Here is a 26,712-nt window from a genome sequence, read left to right as displayed (position 1 = left end):
TTTACTGCCATGGTTTGCAGCCTCTTCTTTTATTATGTAGATTTCCTATTCCCGCCTTGCTGGTCCTGTTTTTCTTTATGCCGTTTGTTTTGTGGCTTGGAGCACAGCGGCGAGGCGAGTGGACATGATCAGCGATTAAGGGATTTTTGCCCATCATTCACAATGCTCATGTGACATCAACACATCTTTTCTGTGTTCCACATATTGAGAAACTGCTAGCAAAAGGTTGGAGTTTTTTTAGAGGGCTTAATAGGTGCAATAGATTAAATACCCATTACCTGCATGGTTAGTCGCCTCTTGGTAGCAGTTTGTCACTATTTAGAATGCACACAAAAAAACAAAACGATTTTGAATGATGGGCAGAAGTACAGTTCTCCTCTAAGTCACATCAGGACGACTCCAGCTTGTTCCTCAGCTGTCCTCTGTTTTGTGCAACAACTTCCACATCCCAATTTTGATTTTTACTCTGATTTATATTCCTGCTCTTAGATTTTATTTACATCTTTATTATGTTTTCTTGGACAGTCCAATTTTCTGCTCAAAGTTTGTTTTCCCTTCTAGCCTTAAAGCTGCTGCTTGCTACAGTTTTGTGGCTGCCTGGAGGGTGCTAACCTTCGTTTGTGCTACAGGCAGTTTGTTGTCAGCTAACAATAGCAATTAGGCAAAGTTTAACGATGAATGTTAGCGATCATTAAATGTATATTCTGTCGTTACAGCATGACTGCAAAGTATTTTTTCGATTCGGTTTTTATTAAGATCGAGCTAGTGACATACAGCAGTTTTAATCCAAGTTGTTTGTTTCAATTGTTCCCAGTTCCTAGCATTTTTCCGTAGTATTTAACTTTTTCTATCTATTTTGTTTCAATTTTCTGCGGCACTTGTTTCACTATTTTTTAAAAATGTATTCTACCTCCCTTTGAGCTCTAAAAAAAAAGCCCAAACATACTCGGGCAGAACGAAAATCCACATCTTATTGAAATTTAAGCTGCTTTTGTGTGAATGGCAAAATGTTTGATCTTTTTTGGATGTTTTGCTGCTCGTTGAATGCTTTGTTTAGAATATTTTTTATTACTGAATAAAGTATCCTTTATGTTAGATTAGTTCATATAAGATTACCAAGCTAAACATTTTGTTTCACACTTTTTATTTTTTTTATTTCTGAAAATGTTTTTTTTTTCTATTAAACTTGCTATCTAGGAAAACAACAAAACATTTTGGTTCAAATAAATTATTTTTAAAGGCACTTTATATAATAGAAACAGCTTTTTGATTTGGGAAATGTTTTGGATCGATCTGTTTTTATATTTGTTTACCTTAATTAAAGGCTAATGACAGATATATTTAGTTCAAAATAAATGTTGTATTTGGGAAAAGATGCATTAATAATCGCAATAATCGTTTATTAATTGAATTATATCAATCAATACATCAAACGTTATTTATACAACACTTTTCATTCAAGTGTTTAACACAGTGGTTCTCAAATGGGGGTGCCCGTACCCCTGGGGGTACTTGAAGGTATGCCAAGGGGTATGGTATGTGAGATTTTTTTTAAATATTCTAAAAATAGCAACAATTCAAAAATCCTTTATAAATATATTTATTGAATAATACTTCAACAAAATATGAATGTAAGTTCATAAACTCAGTGAAGCACAAGCTCAGGTTTCTCATTAAAATGTCTGTCAAAAAGAACTGTGAAAAGAAATGCAACAATGCAATATTCAATGTTGACAGCTAGATTTTTTGTGGACATGTTCCATAAATTTTGATGTTAAAGATTTCTTTTTTTGTGAAGAAATGTTTAGATGTAAGTTTATGAATCCAGATGGATCTCTATTACAATCCCCAAAGAGGGCACTTTAAGTTGATGATTACTTCTATGTGTAGGAATCTTTATTTATAATTGAATCACTTGTTTATTTTTCAACAAGTTTTTAGTTATTTTTATATCTTTTTTTCCAAATAGTTCAAGAAAGACCACTACAAATGAGCAATATTTTGCACTGTTATACAATTTAATAAATCAGAAACTGATGACATAGTGCTGTATTTTACTTCTTTATCTATTTTTTTCAACCAAAAATGCTTTGCTCTGATTAGGGGGTACTTGAATTAAAAAAATGTTCACAGGCGGTACATCACTGAAAAAAGGTTGAGAACCACTGGTTTAACACACCAGTTAAAAAAAGAAGAAAACACACACAAGCGTACACGCACGCACACAAATGTACACGCACATGCACAAAGCACCATTGACAATAACAAAACATGGTACTGACAATTGAGGAAAAACGCCATATTTGAGGCTTCCACAATGGCTTCATAAATAAAGTTGGTATGGTTTGGTAAGAATAACTAAAACTTTACATCAACTAAAAAAATAATACGCAACATATTTTAAAATACATGTAAAAGAAAATAATTGGTAAATTAATAAAAAAATAAATAAGTGACAATAATAGTAATAGCAAAAAAACAAATAAAAAAGTACAGAATAAAAAGGAACAACCTAAGAATAGTTGAAAATTATCAGTAAAAAGCCTGATCAAAAAATTGTGCCTTTAACTCTTTGTTTTAAATATCAACGGTCTCTCCAGTCCTAATCAGATTTTAGCATCCTGAGTCATAATCAAATGGAATACTTAAGATGACACACTCCTAACTGGCAACCAAGGTTCATGTTTGTTCTTTATTGGCTATTTGTATGTTGAAAGCAGAAACTTGATGAAGATTATTGTAATGATAATTAAAGCGTAAAAGACAAAGATTTGAGAGATGACCAGTGAGTCGGAGGGTTGTAAAATATCTCATCCTTCATCCCGCTGCACCTTTGCTGAACTGTAAACTTACACCAGACGTGTTTCCCACCCTAACAGTGAGCGTCTGTCACCGGCCGGCCCTCAGTGGGTCTTTGTGGACGCTAACCTCAAAATGCAACCCATGCCTTGGCATTCTTTCACGCCTACTCCGTCTTTTCCTTCTTGCTTTCCTTGCAACCTTTCTTTTAAGGCTTGATAGTCACCTGACCCCCCTGCAACAAACACCATACATTATCACCACGCTTTGGTGTTTTAGTAGGTTCCCACTGTATCACTTTACAACTGCAACTAGTGCACTGTGCCTGAGATTGGGACAAAACAAAAACAACTGGTATTTAAGGGTCACGTGTGTACAAGAACTACACAAATTGCCTAGGTCAAAAGTCAAAATGTAGCTATCCCTCTTCTCCACAAAGCACATGCAGATGCTGTGATCCACCTGTCGACATCACACTCTTTAGCCGTGCGAATGTCAGCGATTGTGTGTGGGGATTGTCGTCCTTTGTTGGCCTATCAAGACGATGGACTGCAAAATTGGGGTCATCTCTGAGACAAAGGCCTTTTTTCTTTCTTTCGCCACATCAAAGCGTTGAAATGTGACATGGACATGTTAGATCCTCTGGCCTCTCAGCGGCCTCATAGCGCGCCATCACATTATACGTGCATGTGAGCTCGGCGGCGCTGAGTCATCTTAATGAAGCGTCTCCGCCGACCTATCAGTGTTTATGAGGCAGGGTGTGGCATTTGGATGTAAATGACGTTGAGGAGACGTTAACAACGGCGGAAGACAAGAGTTGTCTGTCTTTTATTTCCTTTTTATTGTCTTTTAGATGTTTAACTGGACCAGGGAACAATCAAGTGAGGAAACCTTGTAAATGTTCAGTGACATGACCCACACGACCTTATTACCTGCTCAGACTGGTCCCTCCAGGCTTCTCTTAGCCATGACAACATCTTAGGAATAAAAACCCCTTTCTGCCTACGATCCAAATATCGTATGGGTGCCAGTGATAGTGTCAGGATCAACGCCATACTAGCGTGATAGTTTATGGTTTCGGTTTATTCCGAACATGCATGCAGTTACAACATGATACATCACAATTTCAACACGTTCGAAAAGGAGTAGGAAGAAGCAGAGCTTATTTAATCCTACCCCTTTTCATTTTCAGAGCAATTGGATGGATGGATACTAACTAGTGTTGGCCCGATACCAATATTTTGGTACCGGTACCAAAATGATTTCGATACTTTTCGGTTCTTTTTGGTACTTTTCGATGCTTTTCTAAATAAAGGGAACCACAAACAATTGCATTATTGGCTTTATTTTAATAAAAAATCTTACGGTACATTAAACATATGTTTGTTATTGCCAGAGGTGGGTAGTAACGCGCTACATTTACTCCGTTACATCTACTTGAGTAACTTTTGGGATAAATTGTACTTCTCAGAGTAGTTTTAATGCAACATACTTTTACTTTTACTTGAGTATATTTATAGAGAAGAAACGCTACTTTTACTCCGCTACTTTTATCTACATTCAGCTCGCTACTCGCTACTAATTTTAATGCACGCTTTGTTTGTTTTGGTCTGTCAGACAGACCTTCATAGTGCCTGCGTTTCAACAAATACAGTCACTGGTGACGTTCACTCCGTTCCACCAATCAGATGCAGTCACTGGTGACGTTGGACCAATCAAACAGAGCCAGGGGTCACATGACCTGATTTAAACAAGTTGAAGAACTTATTCGGGTGTTACCATTTAGTGGTCAATTGTACGGAATATGTACTGTACTGGGCAATCTACTAATAAAAGTTCCAATCAATCAATCAAAAGTGTGAAGGAAAAAAGACCCTTTTTTATTTCAACCGTACATCCCGTCAAAAGCCTAAAGACTGACTGCACAATTCCTGTCTTCACAATAAAAGTGCCGCTCCATCGCGCCTGCGCTTTCAAAATAAGAGTCTCCGAAAGCCAGCGCAAACAAGCTAGCAAGCTACGGAGTTTGCCGCCAATGTATTTCTTGTAAAGTGTGTAAAAACGAATATGGAAGTTGGACAAATAAGATGCCAAAAACCAACCACTTTCATGTGGTATTAGACAGGAAGGAGGAACTTTTTTTCTCCTCCATTTGAAAACGTGGACGTTATCAGCACTACTGTCTGATTACAATCAATGCAAGTCATCAGAATCAGGTAATACACCAACTTATATTCTTGTCTTCATGAAAGAAAGGAATCTATATGTGTTAAACATGCATGCATATTCATTAAAACACCTTTAACATGCAAACAAAAACGCCAAAAATAAATAAATATAAATTATATACTGTAAATATCAATGTATGTATATATATATATATATATATATATATATATATATATATATATATATATATATATATATATATATATATATATATATATATATATATATATGTATGTGTGGGAAAAAAATCACAAGACTATTTCATCTCTACAGGCCTGTTTCATGAGGGGGGGTACCCTCATTCATCAGGAGATTTTAATGGGAGCATTCGCATACCATGGTTTATATAGGGCACAGAGTGGGTGGGTACAGGCTGGCGTAGGGGCGTGGTGATTGGCTCATGTGTTACCTAGGAGGTGTTTCCGTCTATGGCGGCATGCTGTCACAATTTCGCTGCGCTTGTTGAGGGATGACAGGTCTGGACGGTAAATAATAAACAGTTTCTCTTTCAAGCATAGGTTGCATCTTTTATTACCACTATTGTAAGGTGTGCTGGATGCAAGAATGTGCCATGTTATTGAATATTCAACATTATTGTCTTTGAGGTCCCAAATGTGTTTGCTGAGTTCTGTGGTATTTCGCAGGTTTTTGTTCCTGAAAGAAGCCTTGTGATTGTTCCATCTGGTTTTGAATTCTCCCTCGGTTAATCCTACATATGTGTCGGATGTGTTAATGTCCTTGCGTATTACCTTAGATTGGTAGACAACTGATGTTTGTAAGCATCCCCCGTTGAGAGGGCAATCAGGTTTCTTTCGGCAGTTACAGTCTTTGTTGGTTTTGGAGTCGCTCTGTCTGGGGGCCGACGGCTCATTTGCAATTGTTTTGTTGTGGTTTGAGATGATTTGTCGTATATTGTTCATGCAGCTGTAGCTCAATTTAATGTTGTTCTTGTTGAATACTTTTCTTAGGGTGTTGTCTTTGGGAAAGTGTTTGTCAATCAGATTGAGGAATTTGTGTCCAATGTTAGTTGAGACGTTTTTGCTGTATTGCTGTATATATATATATATATGTGTGTGTGTGTATATATATGTGTGTGTGTATATATGTATATATATATATATATATATATATATATATATATATATATATATATATATATATATATATATATATGATATGTGTGTGTATGTTACTCATCAGTTACTCAGTACTTGAGTAGTTTTTTCACAACATACTTTTTACTTTTACTCAAGTAAATATTTGGGTGACTACTCCTTACTTTTACTTGAGTAATAAATCTCTAAAGTAACAGTACTCTTACTTGAGTACAATTTCTGGCTACTCTACCCACCTCTGGTTATTGCAAGTTTGTCCTTAAATAAAATAGTGAACATACAAGACAACTTGTCTTTTATTAGTAAGTAAACAAACAAAGGCTCCTATTTTAGCTGCTGACATATGCAGTAAAATATTGTGTCATTTATCATTCTATTATTTTGTCAACATTATTAAGGACAAGTGGTAGAAAATAAATTATTAATCTATGTGTTCATTTACTGTTAATATCTGCTTACTTTCTCTTTTAACATGTTCTATCTACACTTATTCTAAAATGTAATAATCACTTATTCTTCTGTTGTTTGATACTTTACATTAGTTTTGGATGATACCACAAATTTGTGTATCAATCCGATACCAAGTCGTTACAGGATCATACATCGGTCATATTTAAAGTCCTCATGTGTCCAGGGACATATTTCCGGAATTTATAAACATAATATACCTTTAAAAAAAACGAAAGAAGATGTTGTGATGCCAAAAAATATCGACGTAATCATAGTAGTATCGACTAGATAGGGGCGGCATGGCGTAGTGGGTAGAGCGGCCGTGCCAGAAACCCGAGGGTTGCAGGTTCGCTCCCCGCCTCTTACCGTCCAAATTGCTGCCGTTGTGTCCTTGGGCAGAACACTTCACCCTTGCCCCCGGTGCCGCTCACACTGGTGAATGAATGATGAATGATGAATGATGAATGATAGGTTGTGGTCGGAGGGGCCGTAGGAGCAAACTGGCAGCCTCGCTTCCGTCACTCTACCCCAGGGCAGCTGTGGCTACGAAAGTAGCTTACCACCACCAGGTGTGAATGAATGATGGGTTCCCACTTCTCTGTGAAGCGCTTTGAGTGTCTAGAAATGCGCTATATAAATCTAATCCATTATTATCCATTATTATTATTACTAGATACGCTACTGTACTTGATATCATTACAGTGGATGTTAGGTGGAGATCCACCAATGGCGTTTGTTTATATTTTGATGCCGGTGAGCTTTGGTGTGTAGTGAAACATGTTTAGCTATTCCTCGTCCTGCAGGGAGGATGCTTGGAGGGGTTGTGGCGGACCGGTTCTTTTCACAGGTGGTATAGTACCGAATATGATTCATTAGTATCGCGGTACTATACTAATACCGGTATACCGTACAACCCTAATACTAACATATTTATTCACTTCCTGTTCTCAATTTGTAGACAATTTACTCCATAAATAATAAAAGTCTAAAAAAAGAATATAAAAACAAGTAAAGCAAAATGTAATTCACAAAGTGAGATGAATAAGATTATCTCAATCACATATCTTCAATAAATTCAAGATGTTTATCAAAATTCTTCTTTGTACTTTGTAAACACTTTTGAGTTTGAACAGTTTCTTAAACTGGATCATATTAGTATATAGATTGATTTCCTTGCTTAGTCCATTTCATAATTTAATACCACATACTGATATGCTGAAGGTATTAAATGCTGGACGTGCATACAAATGTTTTAAACTATACTTTTTCTCAAAAGGTTGCATTTCTCCTCTTTTGTTGAGAATAATTGTTGCATGTTCTTTTGTAGCAGGTTATAGTTTGCTTCGTACATAATTTCAGTTGTTTGTAAATGCACCAAATCATTGATTTTCAATATCGTTGATTCAATAAATAAAAGGTTTGAGTGTTCTCTATATCCAACATTATGTTTTATTATTCAAACTGACTATTTTTGTAACACTTTTAGAGAATGAAGTGCACATTTGTAGTTATTTCCCCATACTTCTACACAATGACACAGATATTGTAACTCTAGCGAGCAGTACAGAATAAAGACGGGATTTTGATTAGATCAATGTTTTACAGTTGTCTTTATGTTTATTTTCACAAAAAAAACTGTGTTTTGTTGTATTTTTCATATTGTTACACGTTTGATGATGTTACCATAGCGAGAGGTAACCAAAAAATGTACTCAAGTCAGAATGCCAAGTATTATGACTCAAGTAAAAGTAAAAAGTAGTAATAATAATTACTTCAGTATTGGGTGAAAAATAAATTCTCAAGTACTGACAAACTGGTGAGTAATGTCTGATTGATTTAGTAGCTATTTTTTAATGGTACTGTAAGATGCTACCCGTGTTCTTTTGTTGAACAGAGGTCAGGTTTTCTGGAAGATTTCACAGGCATTTATTAAAACTAGGGATGTCCGATAATGGCTTTTTGCCGATATCCGATATTCCGATATTGTCTAACTCTTTAATTACCGATACCGATATCAACCAATACCAATATCAACCGATATATACAGTCGTGGAATTAACACATTATGATGCCTTATTTGGACAACCAGGTATGGTGAAGATAAGGTACTTTAAAAAATAAAAAAAATAATAAGATAAATAAATTAAAAACATTTTCTTGAATAAAAAAGAAAGTAAAACAATATAAAAATAGTTACACAGAAACTAGTAATTAATGAAAATTTGTAAAATTAACTGTTAAAGGTTAGAACGATTAGTGGACCAGCAGCACGCACAATCATGTGTACTTACGGACTGTATCCCTTGCAGACTGTATTGATATATATTGATATATAATGTAGGAACCAGAATATTATTAACAGAAAGAAACAACCCTTTTGTGTGAATGAGTGTGAATGAGTGTAAATGGGGGAGGGAGGTTTTTTGGGTTGATGCACTAATTGTAAGTGTATCTTGTGTTTTTTATGTTGATTTAATAAAAATAAAAAAATAAAAAATAAAAATAAAAAACAACAACAAAAAAACGATACCGATAATAAAAAAAAAAACGATACTGATAATTTCCGATATTACATTTTAACGCATTTATTAGACATCTCTAATTAAAACTGGTCACGGATAAATGCTACAGCGTTGGTCTCACCCCCGCAAAAGCACTGTGGATTGCACACGTAAAAAACACAAGTGGATGCCTCCTCCTGCAAAAGTGAGTCCCGATGAAGAATCATACATACTTTTTAAAGCAAAAGAGACGATAAGTCCGATGGGTCAACGGGTCCATGCTCAACGAGTGTTCGCAAGAGTAAGGGCCAGTCCAAGGAAAAAGAGGTGATGAATAAGCAGACGCTTGAATGGTTCCATCGATGTGGGGAATTTTTGTCAAAAGGGTGTGCTAATTAAAATCATTATTATGATTTCAAAATATTAATATCTGAGTTAAGTTCCTCCTTTTCAAGATTTTAACATTTGTTTCCTCTTCTTTTAGCTATTGAACTTGAGGTTACATTCGGAGAATATTATTCCTTACAAGGGATGAGACGTACCAAAACACACATCAATGTCTCCAAAACAACATATTGTAGTTGGGCAGGCCTGAAGATCGAAGATGCAGCTGCATAAATGGTGTGTGCTTAATCAAACAGTTTGAAGTCAAATGAAGTTGAAAACAAAAGGGTGAAATCAAGTGTATATTTGCTACAATATTTTACCAACACGTTACCTGCACAACAACTGTAGTTAGTGCGTGTGTGCCGAGGTGTGTCTTTGTGTGGATGTGAGAGACAGAGAGAGAAACTACAGCATATACTGTATGACAAAATGTGAACATTTTACAGTCACTTTTGAAATCAAAAAGGGACTAATGTTTTCGCATATGTATGTGCAAAACATGAAAAACATCTACAGCTTACCGCAACATGTTATCTCTAGTTCAGTGGTTCTCAAACTTTGTTCACCAAGTACCACCTCAGAAAACACTTGGCTCTCCAAGTACCACCATAATGACTAACATTATTATACACTAGCATAGTAGTTCTACATATTCATTAAAAACAAGGCAGAGGTTTTATTTAACAAATGTATTTAATAGTTTTGGCATTACAAATGGTTTGAACAGTAGCACTGTGTTTGAATATTAAATTAAGCAATTCATTGGCGTACCAATAGATGGAGCCCGCGTACCTGAGAATCACTGCTCTAGTTGAAAGTGGAATTCTTGAAGGCTGAAAAGTGAACATTTCTACTGACACAGATGACAATGCATCATATAATTGTACGTAAACATTGAAGAGTTGTGCTGCCGTGTCTCACATCATGTCACTTTTTGCAGTGTGTAATTTGAATGCGATAGTTTGAGGGCTTGCGCTTTCTTCTTCAGTGCGCGGTGGTCCGGCCTTTCCGGGCCTGATGGTGAGTTGGATCCGATGGTGCGGGAGCAGCCGGTCAGACCTGACAGGCCCAAATGCATTGTGAGGGTCGGCTGGGAACGTCTGACAGAGTCTCCCGTCAGAGAGTTTCAATTCCCACCTCCGGAAGAACTTAGAACATGTCACTGGAGAGGCACTGGACATGGGGTCCGAGTGGACCATGTTCGTACGTCTTTTGTCGAGGCGGTTGATCGCAGCTGTGACCGCAAGGTGGTTGATGGTCTGCCATGGCAGTAATATTAGAACAAATGCCAACAAGCTGAAGAAGGAGTTATTTCAAGTCATTTTGACTCGTAAGACTCCGGAGGTAGCGAACAGGTACTGACAGGCCAAGCAGTGTGTGGCTGATGCAAAAGCTCGGACATGGGAGGAGTTCGGGAAAGCCATGGAAAACGACATCTGGACAACTTTGAAATGATTCTGGACCACCATTTGCCGCTTCAGGAGGAGGAAGCAGTGCACTGTCAACACAGTTTATGGTGGAGATAGTGAGCTGCTGTTGTGGATCGGTGGAGGGAATACTTCTAAGACCTTCTCATACCACCCACATATCTTCCTATGAGGAAGCAATGTCTGGGGAATCTGTGGTGGGCTCTCCTTTTTCTGGGGCTGAGGTTGCTGAGGTAATTAGAAAGCTTCTTGGTGGCAGGTCCCGGGAGGGGAATGAGATCAGCCCGGAGTTCCCTAAGGCTCTGGATGCTGTGGGGCTGTCCTGGTTGACAAGACTCTACAACATTGTTTGGACATCTGGGGCAGTGCATCTGGATTGGCAGACTGGGGTGGTGGTTCCTCTCTTTAAGAAGGTGAACAAGTGGTTGTGTTCCAGCTATTGTGGGATCACAGTCCTTAGCCTTCCTAGATCTCTGCTTTTTGCAGATGATGTGGTCTTACTGGATTCATCTGGCCAGGATCTTCAGCTCTCACTGGATCGGTTGTCAGCCGAGTGTGAAGCGACTGGAATGAGAATCAGCACCTCCAAGTCTGAGTCCATAGTTCTCGCCCGGAAAAGGGTCGAGTACCACCTCCGGAAGGCAAAGCTCTCACTTTACCAATTGATCTATGTCCTCATCCTCACCTATCGTGATAAGCTTTGGACAAGATCCAAAAGGACAAGATCACAAGTACAAACGGCTGAAATGAGTTTCATCCGTTGGGTGGCAGGGCTCTCCCTTAGAGATAGGGTGAGAAGCTCTGTCATTTGGGATCAGCTCAGAGTAAAGCCACTGATCCTCCACATCAAGAGGAGCCAAAGGAGGTGGTTCGGGCATCTCTTCAAGATGCTTTCCAGACGCCTCCTTGGGAAAGTGTTTAGGGCACGCAGGGCAGGAGACCACGTGGAAGAACAAGGACACGTTGGGGGGGACTATGTCTCCCAGCTGGCCATGGAACGCCTCGGGATCCCCAGGGAAGAGCTGGACCAAGTAACTGGGGAGAGGGAAATCTAGGTTCTAGGCCATAACCCCCGCGACCCAAGCTCGGATAAGTGAAGGAAGATGGATGTATCGATGGAAAAGTAGCTTTATTTGTCCATAAAGCACTCATTTGTACAAAATTGTTTAATGATGTCTTGCACCAATATACGTAAGATTTTTTGCAATAACGTACAGTTAATCACATGTACTTATTGGACAAAATGCGTGGTACAACAAGTATTAAATGTAAACAAATGGAAAAAGATTTATTTGAGAAAAAAAAATATATTTCACAGTGCAACATTTGTTTTTGTTCTATTTCTTTTGTCAGAGTTGTAAATTTCAGTAAAAAAGCTCTGTTTTAATATCAGTTATTTTGTTAATAATATTTTATTGTTTTTATTGTCTTATATCAAGGTGTATGGGCAGCACGGTGGAAGAGGGGTTAGTGCATTTGCCTCACAATACGAAGATCCTGAGTAGTCTTGGGTTCAATCCCGGGCTCGGGATCTTTCTGTGTGGAGTTTGCATGTTCTCCCCGTGACTGCGTGTGTTCCCTCCGGGTACTCCGGCTTCCTCCCACTTCCAAAGACATGCACCTGGGGATAAGTTGATTGGCAACACTAAATTGGCCCTAGTGTTTGGATGTGAGTGTGAATGTTGTCTGTCTATCTGTGTTGGCCCTGCGATGAGGTGGTGACTTGTCCAGGGTGTACCCCGCCTTCCGCCCGATTGTAGCTGAGATAGGCTCCAGCACCCCCCGCGACCCCAAAGGGAATAAGCGGTAGAAAATGGATGGATGGGATATCAAGGTGTACCAGCAGCACCACGAGTGAGGAGTTTGGACCCATAATTGTACATATAAAGTATTAGAGATTGTTTTCATGCAATGGATGGCAACTTGTTAGCATTGCAGTCGTTCCATCAATGATTGTGAGCTCGACCAAGGACAGTAAGAAATATTTATGCAGCACTTTGCGGGAATTTGTCTCATAGGGTTTAATTTATATATTGTTTGTTAATGAAAATGTTTGTTGTTTTCCCAAAATATTTGTTATGTGTTTCATTCTGATGATAATCATGATCAACAAATTAAAGGCAAAGTCACAAAATCATTTAATGATCTTAAGAATGTCAAGTAAAAATGTTCTGTGTCAGTATTGGTATCAGCAATACTGACCCTTTATTTACTCTGTATCAATTCGGTACTACCATTTGGAGTCTCGCCCACCCTTACAGCCTATTGTTAAAAAAAATTAATTGATATTAAATTTTTTTGAGCATTGTTTTGATGCAACTAATTAATTAATGTAATGTATCATATCCCTTACTTTTAAAAGGGACTACATATCATGGTCCGTCGTAAGATTTATCAGTTTCTTAATTTTAGTTTTATTTCCTGTCGCTGTTTTCTGAGCGCTCTTATTTTATTTTACACTTCCCGTTTTCCTCCATTTGCCACCACTTCTTTACTATGAGCACTGGATCCCTGATTAGCAATTAGAACACACCTATCTGTGGTTGCCAATCAGGCTGTTTCAGTTGGAACATGTTGCCTATTGTCTTGTACCTCAATGTGCCATAGCTTTCCCCAATGCTTCCTGTGGACTTCCCTGTTGCAATATTTTTGTTTTTGTCGTTAACATTTTTGTAACCTGCCCCTTCACCTGCCATCTCTGCATTCTGGGGTCCAGACCAACAACACCAAAGCCAGACTGAAACACTGCACTGCCTGTTGGGGACCAGCAGTACTAATTATAATGGCCATAGGGGTCCATCGATATGTATATGTATAATAAATATTGCCAGTCACAGTTAACATGTGCTCAGCTGGGAAAATAAATATATATATATATATATATATATATATATATACTTATTATGTCATCCATTTCCTTATTATACACTGTTACAGGCGTATTAAATAATCATGTTAATATTAAAAATGTAACTAAATAATATGTGGGGATATAAAAGGTCTCCGGTGCTATCAGACCGGGCGGAAGCGGAAATTGACGTCACAAACCACCTAGGAGCACCTGTCAGACCCAGTGTTTTTTGCTACGGAGCCACTTCATGGAAGAATCCTAATTTTTGCCCTTTTTTGTGGACTTAACATTGGCCTGTGGAGAACCAGGACAACAGAGACTTTTTCCAGGAGGACTTTGAGTTGGAGGCGCAGACGCGGTACCGTGAGTACGGTGCTGCGGCTTCCAAACATTTTATCGCTTGCCCGTACGTGCATGCCGCTATGTGCATGTCACGTATGTAACTTTGGGGACTTTGGGGAAATATATGTGTTATATGAACTTTGGGGAGGTGAACGGTACTTTGGGCTGTGGGATTGAGTGTGTTGTGCGGGTGTTTGATTTATATTGGCGGGTTATATGGACGAGAGGGGGGAGGTGTTTGTTATGCGGGATTAATTTGTGGTATATTAAATATAAGCCTGGTTGTGTTGTGGCTAGTAGTTATACATGTCTTGTAAGTATTTACTATATTAATCATTCCCAGCTGAATATCAGGTCCCACCCGTGACTCTGCGTAGTGGCAGAGACACCCGGGGAACTTGGGTGCGTTCGTTACATATTGATACAAAATAAAAATTAAAAGAAATGTAAAAATGTGTGTTAAAAGTTGCATTCGTTTTTAAAATGTTACCATTTGTGAAATGTTACAGTTTTTGTCAAAATGGAAAGTCTTGTCATGCTATTTTATTTTCAATTGAGAAAATAATAAAATGCTGCTATGGCACACACTTTGCACATGTTTTTAGCCACTATGACCCTAATTTATTGCAGTGGTGCAAAGTGTGTGTTCTCACTGCTTCTCTTTCAGCTCACCTGTGTCACCCTCACCTTGACTTAATCAGCGGAACTACTGTCGTATTCCAGGAATTGTCTCAGTTTAGGCCTGTTGTGAACTTTTGAACTTGGCAGAGTATGTTGGAGGGCAAAAGGCAGTCAGGGAACTCTGCTCACTGTAATCCTACCGACTGTGACAGCGGTGACAAAGAGGATTTCCCCAGCCAGTACCAAGACAACTGCCATTGTTCCAGCAGGCTCCCAGTATAATGTGGTGGAAATGGGATAATCCTCCCTCCACAAACAATGTCAGGGGCATCAAGATATTTACAATGGATCATATATGCTAACTGCATGAGTGCAGACGCTAACTGTCAGCCACTTAAAGCTACAGAAGTGCATGATTACGTTAAAATGACAGCTACAAAATCATTTACAACAGTAGTTCACTAACTTTTTCCAGACCCCCATCCATCCATTTCCTACCGCTTATTCCCTTTGGGGTCGCGGGGGGCGCTGGAGCCTATCTCAGCTACAATCGGGCGGAAGGCGGGGTACACCCTGGAAAAGTCGCCACCTCATCGCATTTGAGATATTTGACCTTTCGTCACTTCTGCTAACTTAAAACATAAACCAGTGTCTGTAAGCACGCAATCTTAATCTGAATAAGTATGATATAATTATTTAATATATTTGAGGGTGAGGAAGTCTTTAAAGAAAAGTTTGTCCTCCTTAAATGTCCCCTTCATGAATGTATGCACAAACAACAGGATTATATAACACTGTATATATGTTGACTTATTCAGCTGTAGGGTGTCAAATTTGGACTGTAGTAGCTTTTCTAAAACACCCTCAGTCATGACAAACTGTGTTGTTTTTGGCTGAGTAAATCCATATACAGTTTGTACAAGTCACTGCAACCAGACAAGCAATACACTAGTTAGTCACAGCACCATGTAAGAAGACCCCCTGTCATTATCACAAAATATACATTTAAATATTAAACACTCCAAATGCATAACATTATCACAATGTTCATCTTAATTATTTGTTCATTTAGTACTCACAGAACAATGAACAACTTTGTGTGTATAGGATCAATAAACGCTGTCCACCTTGTATGCAGCTAGATTAGGGCCAACAGTTCTGTAATTGAATAAATATACTTTAAAATTTAAGAATCAAGTTTGCATTTTGAATATTTTAAAAATCTATCAGCATAGTCCAAAAAAAATTAGTGCACACAACTTTTTTTAGATTGAATATAATGATTCATATCTATCCATCCATTTCCCACCGCTTGTACCTCTCGGGGTAGCGAGGGGGCTGGAGTTTATAATCTTTAGAATGTATTCTTTCATTTCATTTTTCACTTTCATATTTCTTTTATATTTGAGCTTTTGTTTTTTTTTATTTAAGATTCAAATCTAATTTTTTGAGTGTTAATTTTAACTCTGTTTCAAATCTTCAAAAACAAATTCAGGTTTAGAACTATGGCCAAAATTGTGAATAGGGGCGTGTCACCAACTGCGAGGGGCGTGGCATCATGACAGACAGCTTAGAAAAGGGGATAGGTTCGCTATCAAATGGCCTTCGGAGGACATAGGAACTAAAACAATTCAAAATGTACACTCTGTGATGAGGTGGCGACTTGTCCAGGATGTACCCCGCCTTCCACCCGATTGTAGCTGAGATAGGCTCCAGCGCCCCCCGCAACCCCGAACGGAATAAGCGGTAGAAAATGGATGGATGGAAAATTTACACTTTACGTAGGTTACACAGGAGGTCCCTAACCACCGGACAACTGTCACAATTAATTTGTTGGCTTTTCCTCTTTATTTAGTCATCCTTGAACGCACCATAGTTGTGTACGATGAGAGCAAAGTAAAACCAAATTCACTATTGTAAGCGACTTCGGGCTCGTTTTGTAACTTGTAGTTGCTTAGCTGTGTCCATGAAGGCAACCTAACAGATGATACCCCCCCAACCCCCACCCCCATCCTTTTTGCTAAGGTGTCCGTCATTATGCCGCGCCCCTCTCAGTGTATGACATTCCCCAAAGCTAAATTTGGGCTAAAAGTCTGAAACTGAAACTTAAAAAAGAAAAATCGAACCTGAAAAAAAATCAAATGTAACTGTAAAATTAAGATTTGAATCTGAAATAAAAAAAAAAAAAGCTCAGAAATTAAACTGAAAAATAAATGGTTTCTTCAAAAATAATTACCAGAGGGAATTATCATTTTATTCTAAAAATAAAAAGTGTGCACTGGTTAATTTTTTTTTTAAACGCTGATATATTTTTTTGAAAATTCAACATAAAAACTAAATGTTTCCATTTCAAAGTTTTGTAAGAGTAAAAAAACCTTTTCCCCCTAATTTAGATGCACATCCTTGCGCTATGCAACATGAGGCGTTCAAAGGCACTGCGTAAGTGAAGCTTTCAGACACCAATATAAGCTGTGTCCCAATTCAGGGTCTGCATCCTTCGAAGGGCGAATTTGAAGGCTGCTTACGTCACAACGCTGTGCGAAGGCTGTCTCAATTCATTCAAATTCGAAGGCTCCTCCAAATACAGCTGCCGAATCCTTTTCCCTGTATTCGGAGGATGACAGCAACTATCCTTCGTGGCCTCCCATATCCCAAGATGTTTTGCACGCCTTTGTTCAACCCGGATCTTTTTGACGATGGCGGCAAATACAAGCAGCGGCACAGGCAGCGGCAGCGAAGACACTTTCAAATGTAAGTATCCTCTGCAGGCTAGACTGTCCCATTTAACAACGGGTGACGCATCCTTCGGAGGTGCCTCCGAAGGTCCAGACTTCTGAAGGATGTAGACCCTGAATCAGGACACAGCTTTAACTGTTTTCCTTTCCTATTAAATACAGAATGGAGTTTCTCTCCTAAAATGACCATCCCATATCACCAACCTAAAGGGGACCTATGATGCTAAAACCAACTTTTCTTACCTATTGGGTACCTTCTGTTGTGTATTTGGGATCTGCAAATGTCCAAAAAATTTGAAATCAAACCATGGACACATTGTGGGGATATTTATAAAACAATCTTGCCGTCCTTCATACTTATTCCAAATGAGCTGTTTGGAATTTGCACAACTCGTGACGTTTTCTAACTTGAGTAACATCTCCATATATGGTAGTGATTTACCTGAAGAGCTTTGCCCGAGTCTGCCATTGTTGTCTGACGTTAATAATATCTTTCTTTTTCTCTATCCTTTTGTTGTAGGGCAGACTTGCTCGTACATGCACATCCATCCTACACTGTTGCCATTTCTGAGACAAATTAGCGTATGGTTCCAACTTATATCTGTCAGACTCGATATGGAAGCAATAAAAGCTACAACATTGCCGACGGGGAGAAAACGCTGTTGAAGTGGAGGCACGTAAATAAGATCACCCGCAAAACGGCGGATCGTGAAGACATGTCAGAAAGCAACTTGAAGATGGTCTGCAAAAGATAATCTTTGCAAAATGTTCACCAAAGAACCACCATTACATGTTATGTAGACCACAAGGAAATGTTTTAAGTGTAGAAAAGAAAATCATTGAATGACCCCTTTAAGTCAAGTGAGGTTTAGATTAAATATATTTATAAAGTTAGTCAATGAAAAATAATATCTTAGACTTGCAGCTTTACATTAAATTCCATTCTATTTAGGAATTAATATAATTATCTCAATTAGTGTGTTTTAATGCTTTCAGCATTGTCTTCAGTAAGTGAAAATATTTGTTATATATCTATGTATATGTATATAATTTATATATATATATAATATTTTTATTATTTTTTATTATTTTTTTTTTTTTTACTTTTCGTCAATTGCATGAATGGTTTTAGCTTGGTTTTCATGCCCGGTGCTCTTCTTGGCTGGACATCAAACCATTGCCTGTGCCATGAAATGCTTGGAGGAATCTTATGGTTTTGGATTTTGAGTAAAGTAAAAGGAACATCTTCCTGCTGCAGTCACTGTGCGATAGTCAACAATATTTGAACACTAAAAAGCTTAACAATACAAATTAAAGTGTGAGTGGGACATGCAAATCAAGCAAATGTTGCGCTTTATAGGAATGAAAATCAATGAACAAGCAAGTGAACACCTGCGACAGCCAAGATCAACACGGGGCCAAAGAAGGTGCTCTCTCCTGATGAAGGTGAGGAGATAAGGAGATCGCTTGAATTTTTAACAGCAGAGGTATCAGCCATAAAGCAGTACCAACAGACAATTATGCAGCTGGTGGAGGAGGTAAAAATTCTACGAGTCGAGAATGACGCAAAAAATTTACAAATAGAACAATTAACGGACCGAGTGGACGAACTGGAACAGTACACAAGAATAAATGACGTTATTCTGACCGGGCTTAATATAAAGCCCCGTTCATATGCTCGGGCGGTGACTGCTAATGGTGGAGAGGAGCCCGGGAGTTTGGACATCTCCACAGAGAGGCAAGTGGCAACATTCAAGGAGTCAAAAGGTATATTCATGGACATGGCAAATGTGGAAGCTTGCCACCCACTCCATAAGAAGAAGGATAATTCGGCACCAGTAATAATAATGAGATTTGTCAATAGGAAACATAAAACTGCATTACTAAAACAAGGGAGGAAGCTGAAAGGAACAGACGTGTACATAAATGAACATTTAACAAAGAAAAACGCAGACATAGCCAGAAAAGCACGTAGCTTAAGAAAACAAGGAAAAATACAACAAACATGGACAGCAAACTGCAAAATATTTATTAAACTAAATGGAACACCAGAGGAAGCAAGAGTAATAGTCATAAGGAAAATAGCAGAGCTGGATAAATTTCAATAACGATAAAAAAATTAAACACAACCATGACACAAACAAACAATAATCAATCAAACAGAGAATTTATAACCTTTTCCAGCATTGAATATAACAGGACAGAATTGGACAGTGCTATAGATCCAGACACACATTTTTTTTCTCACATGGACAATAATTGTTTATATTATACAGAAGTACAGTACAACACCAACATTAATTCCAATAACAAACTGTCAATTATTCACATTAACTGCAGAAGTTTGTATGCCAATTTTAACAATATGAAATCATTTTTGGAACAATTTAAAGAACCTTTCAAAATTATCGCTGTATCAGAGACATGGATGGATCCAAAAAAAGGAATGGACTTTGGACTAGAAGGATATGAACTCAATTATATTAATAGAGTAAATAAGAATGGAGGTGGAGTTGCTGTATATGTGATGAAGGACTTCCATTACAAGGTGGTAAAAAACATGTCACTGGCTATTGACAATGTTTTAGAGTGTATAACCATTGAGATATGTCATGAAAGAAGTAGAAATGTATTGATCAGTTGTATATATAGGGCACCCAACTCAAGTATTGAAGGATTTGAAGACTGGATTAAGGGAACTTTCAATGGAATAAGTCAAAAAGTACTTTTTTTATGTGGAGACTTCAACATTGATCTCTTGAACCCCAACAAGCAAAAGTCCATTAATGATTTCACAGATACAATGTATAGTATGAGTTTGTGTCCCCAAATCACAAGGCCAACCAGAATTGCAAGTCACAGTGCTACACTTATTGACAATATCTTCACTAATGTCTTTGAAAATAATACAACAAGTGGACTGTTAACAACCGACATCAGCGACCATCTGCCAGTCTTTACTATTTATGATGGGAACTACAGGAAGAAGAATATTGACAAAAAGACATTTCAAAGACTATGCACAGAGGAAGGAATGATTTCCTTTAGGAAGGATCTGAGGAAACAAATTTGGGACAACGTATATAATGAAGATGATGTAGATGATGCATATGGGAATTTTGTTAACACCTTTCTTACACTCTATGATAAACATTGCCCATGGAAAGAACGTAGTAAGAAGCAAAAGAAAAACAACCAACCATGGATGACAAAAGGACTGAAAAATGCTTGTCACAAAAAAAACACATTGTATCGAATATTTATAACACAGAGATCTATAGAGGCAGAAAATAAGTATAAGAAATATAAAAACAAACTAATTGGTATACTATGAACATGTAAGAAGGAATACTACAGTCAATTATTAAACAAGAACAAAAACAACATGAGAGCAACATGGGGCATCCTAAATAGCATCATTAAAAATGGTGCTAAGAAAGATTACCCCCAGTACTTTCTAGATGGAAATACAAAAAATGACAATATGAACCAAATAGCTGAACGTTTCAATGATTATTTTGTTAATATCGGAAAAAATCTGCATCAAAGAATTCCAAATGCAGATGATGGGTCAGTTGAGGCCTTGAGTGAGCTCATAGACAGAAATCCCAATTCCATGTTTCTTAAAAGTGTAACAAAAGAAGAAATAATCAAAATTGTAAAAAATTGTAAATCCAAGACCTCAACCGACTGTCATGGAATAGATATGGTAACGATAAAAAAGGTTATACAAGACATTTCAGAACCTCTGACATATATCACCAATGTATCATTTTTAACCGGTAAATTCCCTGATATAATGAAAATTGCAAAAGTCGTACCAATTTATAAGAATGGAGACGTACACCAGTTTACTAACTACAGACCAGTTTCATTACTTCCACAATTCTCCAAAATCTTGGAAAAATTATTCAATAGTCGATTAGATTTATTTATTAACAAAAGTGGGACGCTTGTGGAGAACCAATATGGATTCCGAGCAAATATCTCAACATCAATAGCACTAACCAAAATAACAGAGGAAATTACCAATGCAATAGATGGTAAAGAATGTGCGGCCGCAGTATTCATGGACTTAACAAAAGCATTTGACACAATTAATCATGATATTTTAATACGAAAATTAGAACGATATGGCATCAGAGGTTTGGTATTGAATTGGGTAAGAAGTTATTTAACCAACAGGAAGCAATATGTAAAGATGGGTGAAAATATGTCAACACGGCTAGATATATCCTGTGGTGTACCCCAGGGGTCAATACTGGGACCAAGATTGTTCAATCTTTATATAAACGACATTTGTAAGGTTACGAAGGACTTAAAGTTGGTTTTATTTGCAGACGACACAACTGCTTTCTGTTCAAGAGAGAGCACACAGAAGATAATACAAATAATAACAGAAGAAATTAACAAATTAAAAAGATGGTTTGACAAAAACAGACTATCTTTGAATCTCAGTAAAACTAAAATAATGCTATTTGGTAATAGTAGAAAAGAGCATCATACACAAATACAAATAGACGAAGTAGACATAGAAAGGGTAAAAGAAACTAGATTTTTGGGAGTATTAATAGATGATCAAATGAACTGGAAATCTCATATACAAAACATACAACATAAGGTGGCAAAAAACATTTCAATAATGAATAAAGCAAAATATGTCCTGGGCCAAAAATCACTACATATTCTCTACTGCTCGCTAGTGTTACCATATCTGAGTTATTGTGCAGAAATATGGGGAAATAACTACAAATGTGCGCTACATTCGCTAACCGTGTTACAAAAAAGATCAGTTAGAATAATACATAATGTTGGATATAGAGAACACACAAACCCTTTATTTATTAAGTCAGAAATATTAAAGTTTGGTGATTTGGTAAAATTGCAAACAGCTAAAATGATGTACAAAGCAAACTATAACCTGCTACCAAAGAATGTACAACAATTCTTCTCAACTAAAGAGGAGAAATATAACCTTCGAGGAAAAAATAATTTAAAACATTTATATGCACGTACAACACTTAAAACTTTTAGCATATCAGTATGTGGAATTAAATTATGGAATGGATTAAGTAAAGAAGTTAAAAATTGTACTGATATGATCCAGTTTAAGAGGTTGTTCAAAATAATAGTGCTTACAGAGTACAAAAAAGAAGAATTATGAGAAATACTTTCAACCTTATTGAAAATAAGATATTCTTCATCTCAGTATGTTAATAATGACTGAATTAATTAATTAATTACATATTACAAAACTGTTGTATACTAATTCATAGATGTTATTTTATTATATAAAAAGGTCAGTAAATGATTCTATATATTTGTAAACGCTTGAAGTGGGAAAGGGGTAGGATTAAATAAGCTTTGCTTCTTCCTACTCCTTTTCGGGCATGATGTAAAATGAAATGATATGAAATTGTGTGATGTATTATCATGTAAGTGTGTTCATGTTCGAAATAAACTAAACTAAAGAAAGAATAATAAAATATAGTCTGCACTTGGAACATTTTAAAAGCAGAAATACTTCTTTTATTGGATTGAACATTCTGTTTTTATTATTATCATTGATTAAATGAACCCAGAAAAGCGTACAAATGTCAGTAATAAGCGTAATTAGTCATTTTTATGATAATGACAGTCGTGTTTTTAGTCAGACTTCAAACATTTGCTACTGCATGTAAATATTGGCTTCAAACACAAACACACAATGAAACACATTTGATATACCACAAGCTGGCGCGCCAGCACTTGCATATTTCTCCAAAAACGTTGTCTTCTAAACGGTCTTCTTCTTTATAAAGACGGGCGAAAAAAGAAAATAAGAAAAGCACCAGCAAAGCCGAACATTGCATGTGACGGCATTTTAGAAGTAAACAAACCTTATGTTGCATCTGCCTGCTGGCAAACGGCGAGGGTTGATAACGTAGCGAGACTCGATTGACGTATTTGCAACACTTTCGCCATGACACTAGATGCTAGAACCAAGGGGGAGGGTCAAGTAGAAGATCACCACTGATGGTGCTTGCTGCGATAAGATATTAAATAATTTCGAACGAAAGAAGACTGGTATCTGATCAACAACAGCCTCCTGACACTGATCACCAGGTGGTAACACTTTGAGGCATAACTTCATTTCAACACACTAACTCATATCAGCTGTGGTCGCAGACCCACTGCAGACCACCTCACACAAAGAACAGAAAGCTGAAGCGTAGATCTCCCCACCCGACTTGAAATCAAGGTTGAAAACAAAGAACAGCACTGAAAAAAACAGGTAGCCAGAATATAAACTATAGGATGATCATCACAACGTTAGGTTAAACATTTAATCAAATTTTAATTATGATTCAGCTGAGAGACACTGCAAAAAGTCAGTGTTCAAAAACAAGAAGAAAAAAAAAAAAATTAGGGGTATTTTATTTTGAACTAAGTAAAATTATCTGCCAATAGAACAAGAAACTTCGGCTTGTCAAGACTTTCCAAAACAAGTAAAATTAGCTAACCTCAATGAAGCCAAAAATACCTTAAAATAAGTATATTCTCACTAATAACAAGTGCACTTTTCTTGGTAGAAAAAAAAGAGACATTTTTGATCAATATGTTGAAAAATATTCTTAAATTAAGTAAATGCTAGTGCCATTAACTTGACATAATGATATGCGCTCGGCACCATGACTTTTTTTTCATGCTTGAAGTAAGAAATTATTACTTTAAAAAAGTAGATTTATACTTGTGAGTGTTGATGACACAGCTTTGCAACAGTTGATATTCTAGTTTCAAGCATGTTTTACTCAATATAAAAAAATAAAAAAATAAAAAAATAAAGTCTGCGGGCTATAGAGCGTTTTCTATTCGGGCTCCAGTACTATGGAATGCCCTCCCGGTAACAATTAGAGATGCTACCTCAGTAGAAGCATTTAAGTCCCATCTTAAAACTCATTTGTATACTCTAGCCTTTAAATAGACCCTCTTTTTAGACCAGTTGATCTGCCGTTTCTTTTCTTTTCTCCTCTGCTCCCCTCTCCCTTGTGGAGGAGGGGGGGAGGGGGGGCACAGGTCCGGTGGCCATGGATGAAGTGCTGGCTGTCCAGAGTCGGGACCCGGGGTGGACCGCTCGCCTGTGCATCGGTTGGGAACATCTCGGCGCTGCTGACTCGTCTCCGCTCGGGATGATGTCCTGCTGGCCCCACTATGGACTGGACTCTTACTATTATGTTGGATCCACTATGGACTGGACTCTCACAATATTATGTCAGACCCACTCGACATCCATTGCATTTGGTCTCCCCTAGAGGGGGGTGAGGGGGGGGGGGTTACCCACATATGCGGTCCTCTCCAAGGTTTCTCATAGTCATTCACATCGACGTCCCACTTGGGTGAGTTTTTCCTTGCCCTTATGTGGGCTCTGTACCGAGGATGTCGTTGTGGCTTGTGCAGCCCTTTGAGACACTTGTGATTTAGGGCTGTATAAATAAACATTGATTGATTGATTGATTGATAAGTCATAAAATCTCAGCAACAAGCTATAATATCTTACTGAGATAATTTAGGACCAAAACCCTTAAAACAAGTAAAATACATAAAAACTGCTTAGTGAGAAGAATTATCTTATCAGACTGAAAATAAACAAACATCACCCTTATTTGAGATATTTAATCTTACTTAGATTTCATATTTTGCAGTGTAGGCTCCAGCACCCACCGCGACCCCGTAAGGGACAAGCGGTATAAAATGAATGGATGGATTTAGGTTACGGTTTCTCACGATTATGAAAATATGATAATTGAAAAAAGGATTAATGCGCTACGCAACGTGCACGCAAATTCCGGAGCTTGTGATGGTGAAACAGATGAGGAGCGAATGAGTGAAAAATGAGTGTGTTTACTAGAAGTTTGGGATGTCACTATGGTTGCTACTTTCTATTTGACATAACCCTAGTATGCCTAATCAATAATCACTAAACTCAACAAAAAAGTAAGGCATATGATTTCTGCGTTCACGAAACTGTGGACAGAGTCACATTATTTGGCCAATAAAACAGAATCCGCCGACAACGCAAAATAATATCAGGGAAAGTGACAACAATTTAAGTGGAATGTTGTCATTGTGAGGAGAAGGAACATTTGTTTGGGAAAATAATGTCGAGACGGCCACTTGAAACAGCTATGCAAACTACAAAGCTAAAGCTTACAAAAGACAATCCATACGCGCACAACACATCTCATCTGCTTGTGTGGTTGTGAACAACATCGTCGATGTAACATTAATGTACAAACAGTGGTCGCAACTTGAGAGCCTCCCTCTTTTTTTAACAGCCTCAAGTGTGTCGCCTCTTTACTCGTCAAGCTGAGAACAACAGCACAGCACACTTCCCCCTTCACAATAATAGCACAGTGCGCCACATCTGGTCCAAATGCGCTAACAAAATGAAGGTTTCAAAAAAGCTTGCACAAGCGTAATGTACTTGAAGAACTTATTGATACATTTACAAAATTATGAGATGCTTTAAACCAGAGGTCCCCAAACATTTTGACTCGGGGGCCGCATTGGGTTAAAAAAATTTGGCCGGGGGCCGGGCTGTATACACATATATATATATATATATGAATATATATGTATTCCGAGCGCGATGATGTCACATTATCGATGGGAAAAATGCATTTTTAGACAGTATAATTTGCCAGAGAGGCTAGGAGACACCGAGAGTAACAAGCGGTAGAAAATGGATTAGAAAAACCAGATTTTAAAAATAATATATATATTTTTTTAAATAACAAAACGTTTTGTTTTTATTTTGTTTAACTTGGAATTTCCGGGGGGCCGGATTTTGGACGCGGATCAGCCCGCGGGCTGTAGTTTGGCGATCCCTGCTTTAAACCTTGAATACTGGTCAAAATTGATCAAAGATATATTGCACCAATAAATTTGAGGATTATTGCATTTAATTAACACATCCATCCATCCATCCAATTTATACCGTTTGTCCCTATTCAGGTAGCGGGGGGTGTTGGAGACTATCTCAGTATTTTATTAAATTGTATTTTACACAAAAAGCACACATGGTGGTAAAATATGTGTAGAAGGTAAACAACTTAATAAAAAACAAAACGGAAAGACTGAATTTTATAGTTTTTTATATTGTTATTTTCTATTTAAATATATTGTGTATTATTTTACTTGTTGTGGTTTATTTGTTATCAATTCATATCAAATATTATGTATATTTATATTGTTATTAATTTATATCCAATTTTT

At 37.4% G+C, this 26,712-nt stretch overlaps 1 long non-coding RNA gene across 1 annotated transcript in view; it reads right to left on the bottom strand.

Annotated features, from left to right (window-relative positions):
- The window catches only part of LOC133610071 (uncharacterized), a 32,785-nt gene extending 9,180 nt beyond the window's left edge, over positions 1-23,605 (bottom strand). Inside the window, exon 1 of the long non-coding RNA XR_009815832.1 lies at positions 23,337-23,605. This is a non-coding gene — a long non-coding RNA (uncharacterized lncRNA). The remainder of the gene's footprint in view (positions 1-23,336) is intronic.
- Between the last annotated feature and the right edge of the window lie 3,107 nt (positions 23,606-26,712).

Source organism: Nerophis lumbriciformis, linkage group LG11 (genome assembly GCF_033978685.3).
Source record: "Nerophis lumbriciformis linkage group LG11, RoL_Nlum_v2.1, whole genome shotgun sequence".
NCBI classification, from domain to species: Eukaryota; Metazoa; Chordata; class Actinopteri; order Syngnathiformes; family Syngnathidae; genus Nerophis; species Nerophis lumbriciformis.
Note: the sequence above shows the minus strand (reverse complement) of the source record. Positions and strands in the feature narration are given on the sequence as shown.